The sequence below is a fragment of the Heterodontus francisci genome, chromosome 3 (genome assembly GCF_036365525.1).
Source record: "Heterodontus francisci isolate sHetFra1 chromosome 3, sHetFra1.hap1, whole genome shotgun sequence".
Taxonomy (NCBI): Eukaryota; Metazoa; Chordata; class Chondrichthyes; order Heterodontiformes; family Heterodontidae; genus Heterodontus; species Heterodontus francisci.
The window spans coordinates 70,333,620-70,345,838 of record NC_090373.1 but is presented as its reverse complement, the minus strand read 5'-3'; positions in this window follow the sequence as shown (position 1 = coordinate 70,345,838).

The window sequence follows — 12,219 nt, the reverse complement described above, 5'->3', positions numbered from 1 at the left end:
CCATTCAAATGCTCAAGAGTTAAAACACAATTCTAATAAAAACACGCTGCCTTCGGTCAGTTGAGTGGTGAAAAGTAGAAATCATCCCTATCATTTCCCACCTGTATGTAACAGATGAAGAATGTGAAATATTAGATGAAAGTATAATAGTGAGAGAGGAAGTATTACAAGGATTAACATCTTTGGAAGTGGATAAATCCCCAATCCAGATGAAATGCCCCCTCAGCTGCTAAGGGAAGCAAGAGAAGAAATAATGGAGGCTTTGACCATAATTTTCCAATCCTCTCTGGATACAGGTGTGATGCCGGAGGACTGGATGACAGCTAACATTGTACCATTGTTTAAAAAGGGTGAAAGAGATAGACCAAGTAATTACTGGCCAGTCAGCCTAACCTTGGTGGTGGGAATATTATTCTAAAACATTTTGAGGAACAGGATAAATCTTCATTTAGAAGGAGGCAGATTAATCAAAGACAGTGAGAATGGATTTGTTTCGGGAAAGTTGTGCCTGAGTAGCATGATTGAATTTTTTGAGAAGGTAACAAGGAGGGTTGGTGAAGGTGGTGCATTTGATGTAGTCTATATGAAGAAAATAAGTTATCAAGCGACACCACTTCAGAATGGTTTAGCCCCATGCGAGTTGTTGATGGGACAAAGGTTAAGAACACAACTTCCTATACTTCCAAGAACGCTTCAACAAGTGAGTGTAGAAGAGTTGGAAAAACTGGGGGAGAGAGAGAGAAGATAGAGGAAGATTTATTCAATCCAAGAATTATGACAGACGTCACAGAACCAAAAGCTTGACAGACATACAACCTGGAGAATCAGTTTGGGTTAGAAATCAGAGAAGGTATGGAGAAGTGATAGAACAATCACCATATCCATGATCATACATTATCCCATCTGACCAAGGAATAATAACAAGAAACAGGTCTTTGGTGGCAATACCAAAGAAGCAGCAGATACACGAGGAACAATCATCTCAAGAAGTTGATGAACCCACAGAGCTGCAATCAGCCATCACTCTAGAGGATAACCCAAGTGAAGAACTTGAATCATCAAATAGTTCTACTGAAGTAGAAAAGAATGTGAAGGAAGAACTAAAAGAATCAGAACCCCAAACATCCTCTAAAGAGAGAAGAACACGTTATAGCAGACTTGTAAAATCGCCACAGTGATTAACATTCTGAGAAGAGAATTCAGAGACTTGGGGGCAGATGTAGTATAATGCAATATAGGGTTGTTACCGGGCAGAATATGTAAATAATCTGTGAGTGTCATCACAGGAGGTGTTGTAACAGAACTTGTACAGAACCTTGGAAGCCATAGATTTCAGATGCATTAAATAAACTCCTGTTCCTGTAACCGTCAATCTCTCAGATATACTGTTATAAGACTTACTAGCATCAAAATATTACACGTACCACACCCGCCTCCCCCCCCATAAATTATTGCAACTTGAAACTACAATGGAAAGCACCTAACACTTGTAGAACTGTCGCAACGGCCAAAAGAAATCAACCAGCAACTGACCTGTAAGTAGCTGATCACTTTAATTAATGCCAGTGAGGGGGCCCTTCCTGTGCTTAACGTGTATTCATCTGTGTGAGGTTAAGAAAAAGTGGCGGCTGGTCTGTTGAGCTCCAAAATGGCAACAAATCAGTGTTGCACACTGATGTCATGATCGGCCTGCTCTGCACACTTCTGGTGGACATTAGTTGTGCGTGTGCGAATGCCTTCCCAAAGATGGTGTCTGGCATGATTCATGGCAGAAGTCTGCACACACAGTGGATGCCATTTTGATCCCTGAACTACGCCAGTAACGCCCAAACAATGGGTGCTACAGAGCCTAGTTTCATGCCTTATAACATTAAGTACTAAGCTAATCCTTTCCATCAAATACAATAGATGAGCCCATTTTTAACCCTTCTCAAAATCATAACTGCTATTCAATACCTTTCTATTTTGTGGACTAGTCATTTTATGGCATAGTATCAAAAGCCTTACTGAAATCCAAGTGGGGAATTTTCACTACTTGCATGTTTCTTGCTGGTTTCAGTTTAGATTCCCACATGCCCATGGCAGAATAAGCACAGCTACTTTTAACCATTAGGCATCATTCACATACTTCTGGCCAATTTCCCACCCAGTACAGGAAGGAGATGGTAGCTGACCTGTGGAAATTCATAGAGATTACCCAGGGCTGACCACTGGCACTCAGATTAAGTGTGCTGACAGGGTTTCTAAGGGCCTCGCAGTACAGAAAGTGTGAAACTTGACGTGCTTTTGGATGATGTCACTAATGGGTGGCATGCATGTGAGAAATAGGATTGGGGTAAGGATAAATCCTTGGGAATTCCAGAAGTAATGATTTGGGAGCTGGAAGAGAGGCATTCCACATGATTTTTTTTTCAATCTTTCATGGGACGTGGGCATTGCTGGCAAGGCCAGTATTTGTTGCCTATCCCTAATTGTCCTTGACAACTGAATGGCTTGCTTGGCTGTTTCAGAGGGTAGTTAAGAGTCAACCGCATTGCTGTGGATCTGGAGTCACATGCAGGCCAGACCAGGTAAGGACAACAGATTTCCATCCCTAAAGGACGAGCTTTGAAACTTTGCCCCCAGGGTATTAGCCTGGGCCTTTGGCTTACTAGCTCAGAGACATTACCGCTACACCACCATCTGAATATGACTGAATAGATGGGAATGGAACCAGGCAAGTGTTCTCCTTCCCAGCTGGAGAATGGATGTCAAGTATTGGAGAACGATGGTGTGGTCAACTGTGTCAAAGGTTGCAGACAGGTCAAGAAGGATGAAGAGAGATAGTTTACCTTTGTCACAGTCATGTAGGATGAAGTTGATAAGGGACATTTTAGTGTTGTTGGGGGATAGGGTGTGCAGAAACCTGATTGGAGAGGTTGAAACAGGGAGTTACGTAACCACCTTCCTCCAAATGCCCTTCTCTGTCAAACAGCCCTTTCCCACACATTTTAATAACTAGTAAATTAAAGTGTTCAAAGAAAATTTAAAAAAAAACAATGTCTTCAATGCTGCTATCATTTTTCCCCTAGGTGGCCTGCATCAATGCCCAGGAAATTATTTACAATTATTCAAGCCTGGAGGATTTTTTTTCATTTGTTCATGGGATATGGGCATCGCTGTCTGCGCCAGCATTTATTGCCCATCCCTAATTGCCCTTGAGAAGGTGGTGGTGAGCTGCCTTCTTGAACCTCTCCAGTCCATGTGGGGTAGGTACACCCACAGTGCTGTTAGGAAGGGAGTTCCAGGATTTGGACCAAGGAACACACCAAGGCAATATAGCTTCAAGTCAGGATGGTGTGTGGCTTTGAGGGGATCTTGCAGGTGGTGGTGTTCCCGTTCATCTGCTGCCCTTGTCCTTCTAGGTGGTAGAGGTCGCGGGTTTGGAAAGTGCTGTCTAAGGAGCCTTGGTGTGTTGCTACAGTGCATCTTGTAGAAGGTACACACTGCTGCCACTGTGCATCGGTGGTGGACGGAGTGACTTTTTGTGAATGGGATGCCAATCAAGCGGGCTGCTTTGTCCTAGATGGTGTCGAGCATCTTGAGTGTTGTTGGAGCTGCACCCATCCAGGCAAGTGGAGAGTATTCCATCACACTCCTGACTTATGCCTTGTAGATGGTGGGCAAGCTTTGGGGAGTCAGGAGGTGAGTTACTAGCCGTCGGATTACTAGCCTCTGACCTGCTCTTGTAGCCACAGTATTTATATGGCTACTCCAGTTCAGTTTCTGGTCAATGATGTTTAGTTTAGTTTAGTTTAGAGATACAGCACTGAAACAGGCCCTTCGGCCCACCGAGTCTGTGCCGACCATCAACCACCCATTTATACTAATCCTACACTAATCCCATATTCCTACCACATCCCCACTTGTTCCTATATTCCCCTACCACCTACCTATACTAGGGACAATTTATAATGGCCAATTTACCTACCAACCTGCAAGTCTTTTGGCTTGTGGGAGGAAACCGGAGCACCCGGAGAAAACCCACGCAGACACAGGGAGAACTTGCAAACTCCACACAGGCAGTACCCAGAATTGAACCTGGGTTGCTGGAGCTGTGAGGCTGCGGTGCTAACCACTGCGCCGCTGTGCCGCCCTGATAACCCCTAGGATGTTGATAGTTGGGGATTCAGCGATCCTAATGCTGTTTAATGTCAAGGGGAGATGGTTAGATTCTCTCTTGTTGGAGATGGCATTGCCTGGCACTTGTGTGGCGTGAATGTTACTTGCCACTTATCAGCCCAAGCCTGGATATTGTCCAGGTCTTGCTACATTTCTACACGGACTGCTTCAGTATCTGAGGAGTCGCAAATGGTGCTGAACATTGTGCAATCATCAGTGAACATCCCCCCACATCTGACCTTATGATTGAAGGAAGGTCATTGATGAAGCAGCTGAAGATGGTTGGACCTAGGACACTACCATGAGGAACTCCTTCAGTGATGTCCTGGAGCTGAGATGATTGACCTCCAACAACCACAGCCTCTTCCTTTGCACTAGGTACAACTCCAACCAGTGGAGAGGTTTCCCCCGATTCCATTGACTCCAGTTTTGCTAGGGCTCCTTGATGCTACACTCGATCAAATGCTGCCTTGAGTTCAGCTCTTTTGTCCATGTTTGAACCAAGGTTGGAATGAGGTCAGGAGCTGAGTGGCCCTGGCAGAACCTAAACTGAGCAACTCCCTCCCTACTGTATACCACTGTGCCGTCACCTCTGCTGGGTCTGTCATGCCGGTGGAACAGACATACCCGGGGATGGTAATGGTGGCGACTGGGACATTGTCTGGAAGGTATGATTCGATAAGTATTACTATGTGTTATGACCAGGTGAGACAGGGGTCTGGGGGCACCCTCTCAGCCTTTGCCTGGTCTAACAGTAACAGGGTTTAATTTTAGGAACACTATTTTTAGCTCACCCTCAGTGAATCCTTGTTCACTACTTTCCAATTGCAAGGCAAAGAAATTAAACAGACAGGTTTTCTTAGATTTAGACAAGAAAGGTGGAAGTTTATTAATCTTAAACTCTAATTTGGTTAACAACTATGAGCACACGACGCAACCTCGCTAGCATGCATATACGATCAACACAGATAGAGACAGAAAAAGTAGAAGGAATAAAGGGGAAAAGATTGAGGCAATATCTGGTAATTATTTACGGCCCTTTAAGTTCAATGTGAAGTCTTTGGTTGCCAGTAAGTCTTGCTGTTCATTGGGGCCCAGTGCACGCTTCAACTTGTTTCGATGTAGGAGTCTTTTTTTCTCTCTTGAGGTTTATATGTCTTCAATGGGTCTGGAGGCCTGTGAGAAAGCAAGAGAGAGCCAGCCAGGAGACAGCTCTCTTGTTCCAGGTTCAGTTGCATTCTGCAGTCTGTTCCCAAACTGTCCTGTGTCTAGTTCAAAAGCTTGGACCAGCCGGTTAGTCATGTGACCAGCTGGTTTAACCACTTCTGTAGTCATGGATTCCAAAGCTCTCGGTGGGGGGTGTAGTGCTGTCTCTTACCCTGACAAGATGTGGATCACCATTGTCCAGCCCAATCTCTGTTAATTGAATCAGTGAGCAATTCTTTTGTCTCTCCAAGCACTGTCTTATAGTATGCAAATGTCCTCCAGCCAAGTGTCTGGTCATCTCTTGTAAAACAAGTCATTTCTTCACACCAGCAACAGTTTAAAACTAATGTTCATATGATAAAATTAATATGCCTCATTCTTGGCAGGTGGTGGGGGTCTTCATGATACTACATCAGGTGGTTGCTCTTCCAACTTTGGTACAAGCCTCCAGATGTCAGTAAGGAGGACTTTGCAGGGTTGACAGGACTGGGTTTGCCCTAGCCATTTCTAGTGCCTCAGTCAATGCCACCAGGTGGTTAGTCCAGTTTCATTCTTTATTGACTTTGTCGCAGGTAGTTACAACTGAGTGGCTTGCTAGGCCATTTAAGAATCAACGCCATTGCTGTGGGTCTGGAGCCACATGGAGGTCAGCAGATTTTCTTTTCTAAACAACATGAGTGAACCTGATGGGTTTTTACAACAATTGTTTCATGGTTGTTAGCTTTTAATTACAGATTTATTAATTGAATTTAAATTCCACTTTCTGCCATGGTGGGATTTAAACCCATATCCCCAGAGCAGTAGCCTGGGTCTCTGTCTTGTTAGTTCAGTGACAATACCACGATGCCACCACCTTCCATGAGACTGGCAATGCTAACATAGCATGGGACCTACCTGATGTGGAAGTTACAGCACAACATTGGTGGTGCATTTACAGCACAAGCCCAGAGGGTGATTAATTTTCTAAAATATGTAGGAGATATAAACTACTACCCAAGGCCACGAGTAAAGCAAATAATTGTCTAAGATACTTGGGTTTTAAATATTTAAATTAGGTGAACAGTGTGTATTGCCGATGGACGGCGTAGGTTACAGATGGACAGTGTGTTTTATACAAGGACAGTCTGTGTTATAGATGGACAGTGTGTTATGGACAGACAGTGTACGTTCCAGAGGGATAGTGTGTGTTTTCGATGGACAGTCTGTGTGATAGACAACAGTGTTTGTTACAGATGGACAGGGTGTATTATAAACGGACAGCATGTGTTTTAGATTGACAGTCTGAGTTCTCGGCAGACAGTATGTATTATAGATGAACAGTGTGTTATCGATGGACAGTGTGTATTCTGGAGGGACTGTGTGTGTTATAGACGGACAGTGTGTGTTATACACGGACAGTGTTTATTGCAAATGGACAGTATGTATTATAGGCCGGAATTTTACATTGGTGGGAGGCCCCACCCACCAGCTAAAAAGTCAGGGCTGAACCTGCCTCTGTGGGCCTGGGGAGCCACACTTAGATTTTACGCTCCCCCAGCCCTTAATTGGCCTTGGGCGGGACTTTCACCTCTCTGAGGCAGGAGGTCCCACCTAACGGCCCGTTGATTGGCCGGCAGCTCTCAGTCCCAGCAGCGCCACTTTGAGTGGTGGCCACTGCTGGGACTGCACCCAGCACAGTAGCAAGAAGGATGATGGCTGCAGAAACAAGGGGCGTTTTTGGGGCCTTGCCGGGGAAAATTGGCCGGGCCCCGGTGAGGCAAGTGGGGATTGGTTGGGAGCGGGTGACTTTATTTCAGTGGGGGCAGTTGGGGCTTCAGGGGGGGCACTCTGAGGGGCACAGGGTGTCTGATCAGGAGGGCCCCACGCCCAGCCCACAAGGAGGCCGCCAGGTCTTACCCCAGCATATAACACACCAAATAGGTTTCTTTAATAAACAACAAAATTATCAGTTTGTTATAAAACAGGTCTCAACGAGTAATGAAGTAAATCATAAACACACAGGTTGAAATATTAAAGTTCCCCTTTGACCTTAGCTCTTCACACTCACCCACACATACACCAGTTAACCAGAAAAATAAAGGGATTTTAGTTTTTAGAGCTCTATTACGGGCAAAAAAAACTTGAGCTGAATATTTACTCATTCTTGCAGATGATATATGTTGTGTTCCAAAACTGGCATACCGTCTGGCCTCCGAGTACATGTAGATGGGTCACTGGGATCTTAAAGAACAGTTTTTCTCAGGTGGTGTTGAGGATTTATTTTAGCAGGCTTTACTTCAATTGCAGGCGATGAGATGAGTTGATACAGTGGACTTCTCAGGGTCTTTTAGAGAGGTGCTGGAAAGCTGAAATAAAAACAAGAAATGCTGGAACCACTCAGCAGGTCTGGCAGCATCTGTGGAAAGAGAAGCAGAGTTAACGTTTCGGGTCAGTGAGCCTTCTTCAGAAGGACAGTGAGTATTATAAGTGAATAGTGTTTTCTGCAATAGGCAGACAGTGGGGATTGTAGACAGACAGTGATTACTATAATGGGTGGAGAGTGAATATTACAAATGGAAAGTGTTTGCTACATTAGACAGAGAGTGAGTATTATAGATGGACATTTTTTGCTACAGAAAGCGGACAGTGAGTATAATAGACGGACGTTTTTTACAACAATTGGCAGACAGTGAATATTATAGATGGATGGTTTTTGCTACAGTAGGCGGACAGTGAGTATTAGAGGCAGACAATGTTTTCTGTAATTGGCGGGCAGTAAGTATTATAGATGGAGGTGGTTACAGTAATAGACGGACAGTGAGCATTATAAATGGACAGTGTTTCCTGCAATAGGCGGACAGTGCGAATTAAAGATGGAGGCGTTTACCGTAATAGGCGGACTGTGAGCCTTATATATGGACGATGTTTACTACAATAGGCAGACAGTGCCTCCCAACAGCGAGCATGAGATAGAGGTACAAATATGTAAACAGATTATGGAAAGATGTAGGAGCAACAGGGTAGTGGTGCTAGGAGATTTTAATTTTCCCAACATTGACTGGGATTCACTTAGTGTTAGAGGTCTAGATGGAGCAGAATTTGTAAGGAGCATCCAGGAGGGTTTTCTAGAGCAGTATGTAAATAGTCCAACTCGGGAAGGGGCCATACTGGACCTGGTGTTGGGGAATGAGCCCGGCCAGGTGGTTGACGTTTCAGTAGGGGACTACTTTGGGAATAGTGATCACAATTCCGTAAGTTTTAGAATACTCATGGACAAAGATGAGAGTGGTCCCAAAGGAAGAGTGCTAAATTGGGGGAAGGCCAACTATACCAAAATTCGGCAGGAGCTGGGGAATGTAGATTGGGAGCAGCTGTTTGAAGGTAAATCCACATTTGATATGTGGGAGGCTTTTAAAGAGAGGTTGATTAGCGTGCAGGAGAGACATGTTCCTGTGAAAATGAGGGATAGAAATGGCAAGATTAGGGAACCATGGATGACAGGTGAAATTGTGAGACTAGCTAAGAGGAAAAAGGAAGCCTACATAAGGTGTAGGCGGCTGATGAAAGACGAAGCTTTGAAAGAATATCGGGAATGTAGGACCAATCTGAAACGAGGAATTAAGAGGGCTAAAAGGGGTCATGAAATATCTTTAGCAAACAGGGTTAAGGAAAATCCCAAAGCCTTTTATTCATATATAAGGAGCAAGAGGGTAACTAGAGAAAGGATTGGCCCACTCAAGGACAAAGGAGGAAAGTTATACGTGGAGTCAGAGAAAATGGGTGAGATTCCAAACGAGTATTTTGCATCGGTATTCACCGAGGAGAGGGACATGACGGATGTTGAGGTTAGGGACAGATGTTTGATTACTCTCGGTCAAGTCAGCATAAGGAGGGAGGAAGTGTTGGGTATTCTAAAAGGCATTAAGGTGGACAAGTCCCCAGGTCCGGATGGGATCTATCCCAGGTTACTGAGGGAAGCGAGAGAGGAAATAGCTGGGGCCTTAACAGATATCTTTGCAGCATCCTTAAACACGGGTGAGGTCCCGGAGGACTGGAGAATTGCTAATGTTGTCCCCTTGTTTAAGAAGGGTAGCAGGGAAAATCCAGGTAATTATAGACCGGTGAGCCTGACGTCAGTGGTAGGGAAGCTGCTGGAGAAGATACTGAGGGATAGGATCTATTCCCATTCGGAAGAAAATGGGCTTATCAGTGATAGGCAACATGGTTTTGTGCAGGGAAGGTCATGTCTTACCAACTTAATAGAATTCTTTGAGGAAGTGACAAAGTTGATTGATGAGGGAAGGGCTGTAGATGTCATATACATGGACTTCAGTAAGGCGTTTGATAAGGTTCCCCATGGTAGGCTGATGGAGAAAGTGAAGTCGCATGGGGTCCAGGGTGTACTAGCTAGATGGATAAAGAACTGGCTGGGCAACAGGAGACAGAGAGTAGCAGTGGAAGGGAGTTTCTCAAAATGGAGACGTGTGACCAGTGGTGTTCCACAGGGATCCGTGCTGGGACCACTGTTGTTTGTGATATACATAAATGATTTGGAGGAAAGTATAGGTGGTCTGATTAGCAGACGACACTAAGATTGGTGGAGTAGCAGATAGTGAAGGGGACTGTCAGAGAATACAGCAGAATATAAATAGACTGGAGAGTTGGGCAGAGAAATGGCAGATGGAGTTCAATCAGGGCAAATGCGAGGTGATGCATTTTGGAAGATCCAATTCAAGAGTGAACTATACAGTAAATGGAAAAGTCCTGGGGAAAATTGATGTACAGAGAGATTTGGGTGTTCAGGTCCATTGTTCCCTGAAGGTGGCAACGCAGGTCAATAGAGTGGTCAAGAAGGCATACGGCATGCTTTCCTTCATCGGACGGGGTATTGAGTACAAGAGTTGGCAGGTCATGTTACAGTTGTATAGGACTTTGGTTCGGCCACATTTGGAATACTGCGTGCAGTTCTGGTCGCCACATTACCAAAAGGATGTGAATGCTTTGGAGAGGGTGCAGAGGAGGTTCACCAGGATGTTGCCTGGTATGGAGGGCGCTAGCTATGAAGAGAGGTTGAGTAGATTAGTATTATTTTCATTAGAAAGACGGAGGTTGAGGGGGGACCTGATTGAGGTGTACAAAATCATGAGAGGTATAGACAGGGTGGATAGCAAGAAGCTTTTTCCCAGAGTGGGGGATTCAATTACGAGGGGTCACGAGTTCAAAGTGAGAGGGGAAAAGTTTAGGGGGGATATGGGAGGAAAGTTCTTTACGCAGAGGGTGGTGGGTGCCTGGAACGCGTTGCCAGCGGAGGTGGTAGACGCGGGCACGATAGCGTCTTTTAAGATGTATCTAGACAGATACATGAATGGGCAGGAAGCAAAGAGATACAGACCCTTAGAAAATAGGCGACATGTTTAGATAGAGGATCTGGATCGGCGCAGGCTTGGAGGGCCGAAGGGCCTGTTCCTGTGCTGTAATTATCTTTGTTCTTTGTATTATAGACGGACGTTATTTACTACAATTGACAGACAGTGAGTACTATAGACGGATGGTTTTTGCTACAGTAGGCGGACAGTATTGAAGACAGATGTTGTTGACTACATTTGGCGGACAGCAAGTATTATAGACGGATGGTTTTTGCTACAGTCGGTGGACAGTGAGTATTATAGACGGAGGTGCTTATAGTAATAGGCGGACAGTGAGTATTATAGACGGTTGTTATTTACTACAATGGGTGGACAGTGAGTATTATAGACGGACAGTGTTTACGATAATGGGTGGACAGTGAGTATTATAGACTGACAGTGTTTACTGCAGTAGGCGGACAGTGAGTATTATAGATGGAGGTGCTTACAGTAATAAGCGGACAGTGAGTCTTATAGATGGTCATTGTTTACTACAATGGGTGGACAGTGAGTATTATAGACGGACAGTGTTTACTGCAGTAGGCGGACAGTGAGTATTATAGATGGAGGTGCTTACAGTAATAGGCAGACAGTGAGTATTATAGACGGACAGTGTTTACTGTAATAGGCGGACAGTGAGTATTATAGACTGATGATGTTTACTACAATAGGCAGACAGTGAGCATTATAGATGAACCAGGTGGTCGAAGTTTCAGTGGGGGAGCATTTCGGGAACAGTGACCATAATTCCATATGTTTTAAGGTACTTGTGGATAAGGATAAGAGTAGTCCTCGGGTGAAGGTGCTAAATTGGGGGAAGGCTGATTATAATAATATTAGGCAGGAACTGAAGAATTTAGATTGGGGGCGGCTGTTTGAGGGTAAATCAACATCTGACATGTGGGAGTCTTTCAAACGTCAGTTGATTAGAATCCAGGACCGGCATGTTCCTGTGAGGAAGAAGGATAAGTTTGTCAAGTTTCGGGAACCTTGGATAATGCGGGATATTGTGAGCCTAGTCAAAAAGAAAAAGGAAGCATTCGTAAGGGCTGGAAGGCTAGGAACAGATGAATCCCTTGAGGAATATAAGGACTGTAGGAAGGAAATTAAGCAAGGAGTCAGGAGGGCTAAAAGGGGTCATGAAAAGTCATTGGTAAACTGGATTAAGGAAAATCCCAAGGCTTTTTATACATATATAAAGAGCAAGAGGGTAACCAGGGAAAGGGTTGGCCCACTCAAGGACAGAGAAGGGAATCTATGTGTGGAGCCAGAGGAAATGGACGAGGTACTAAATGAGTACTTTGCATCAGTTTTGACCAAAGAGAAGGACTTGGTGGATGATGAGCCTAGGGAAGGGAGTGTAGATAGTCTCAGTCATCTCATTATCAAAAAAGAGGAGGTGTTGCGTGTTTTGCAAAGCATTAAGGTAGATAAGTTTTTTGAGGAAGCAGAGACACGGAGGAACAGA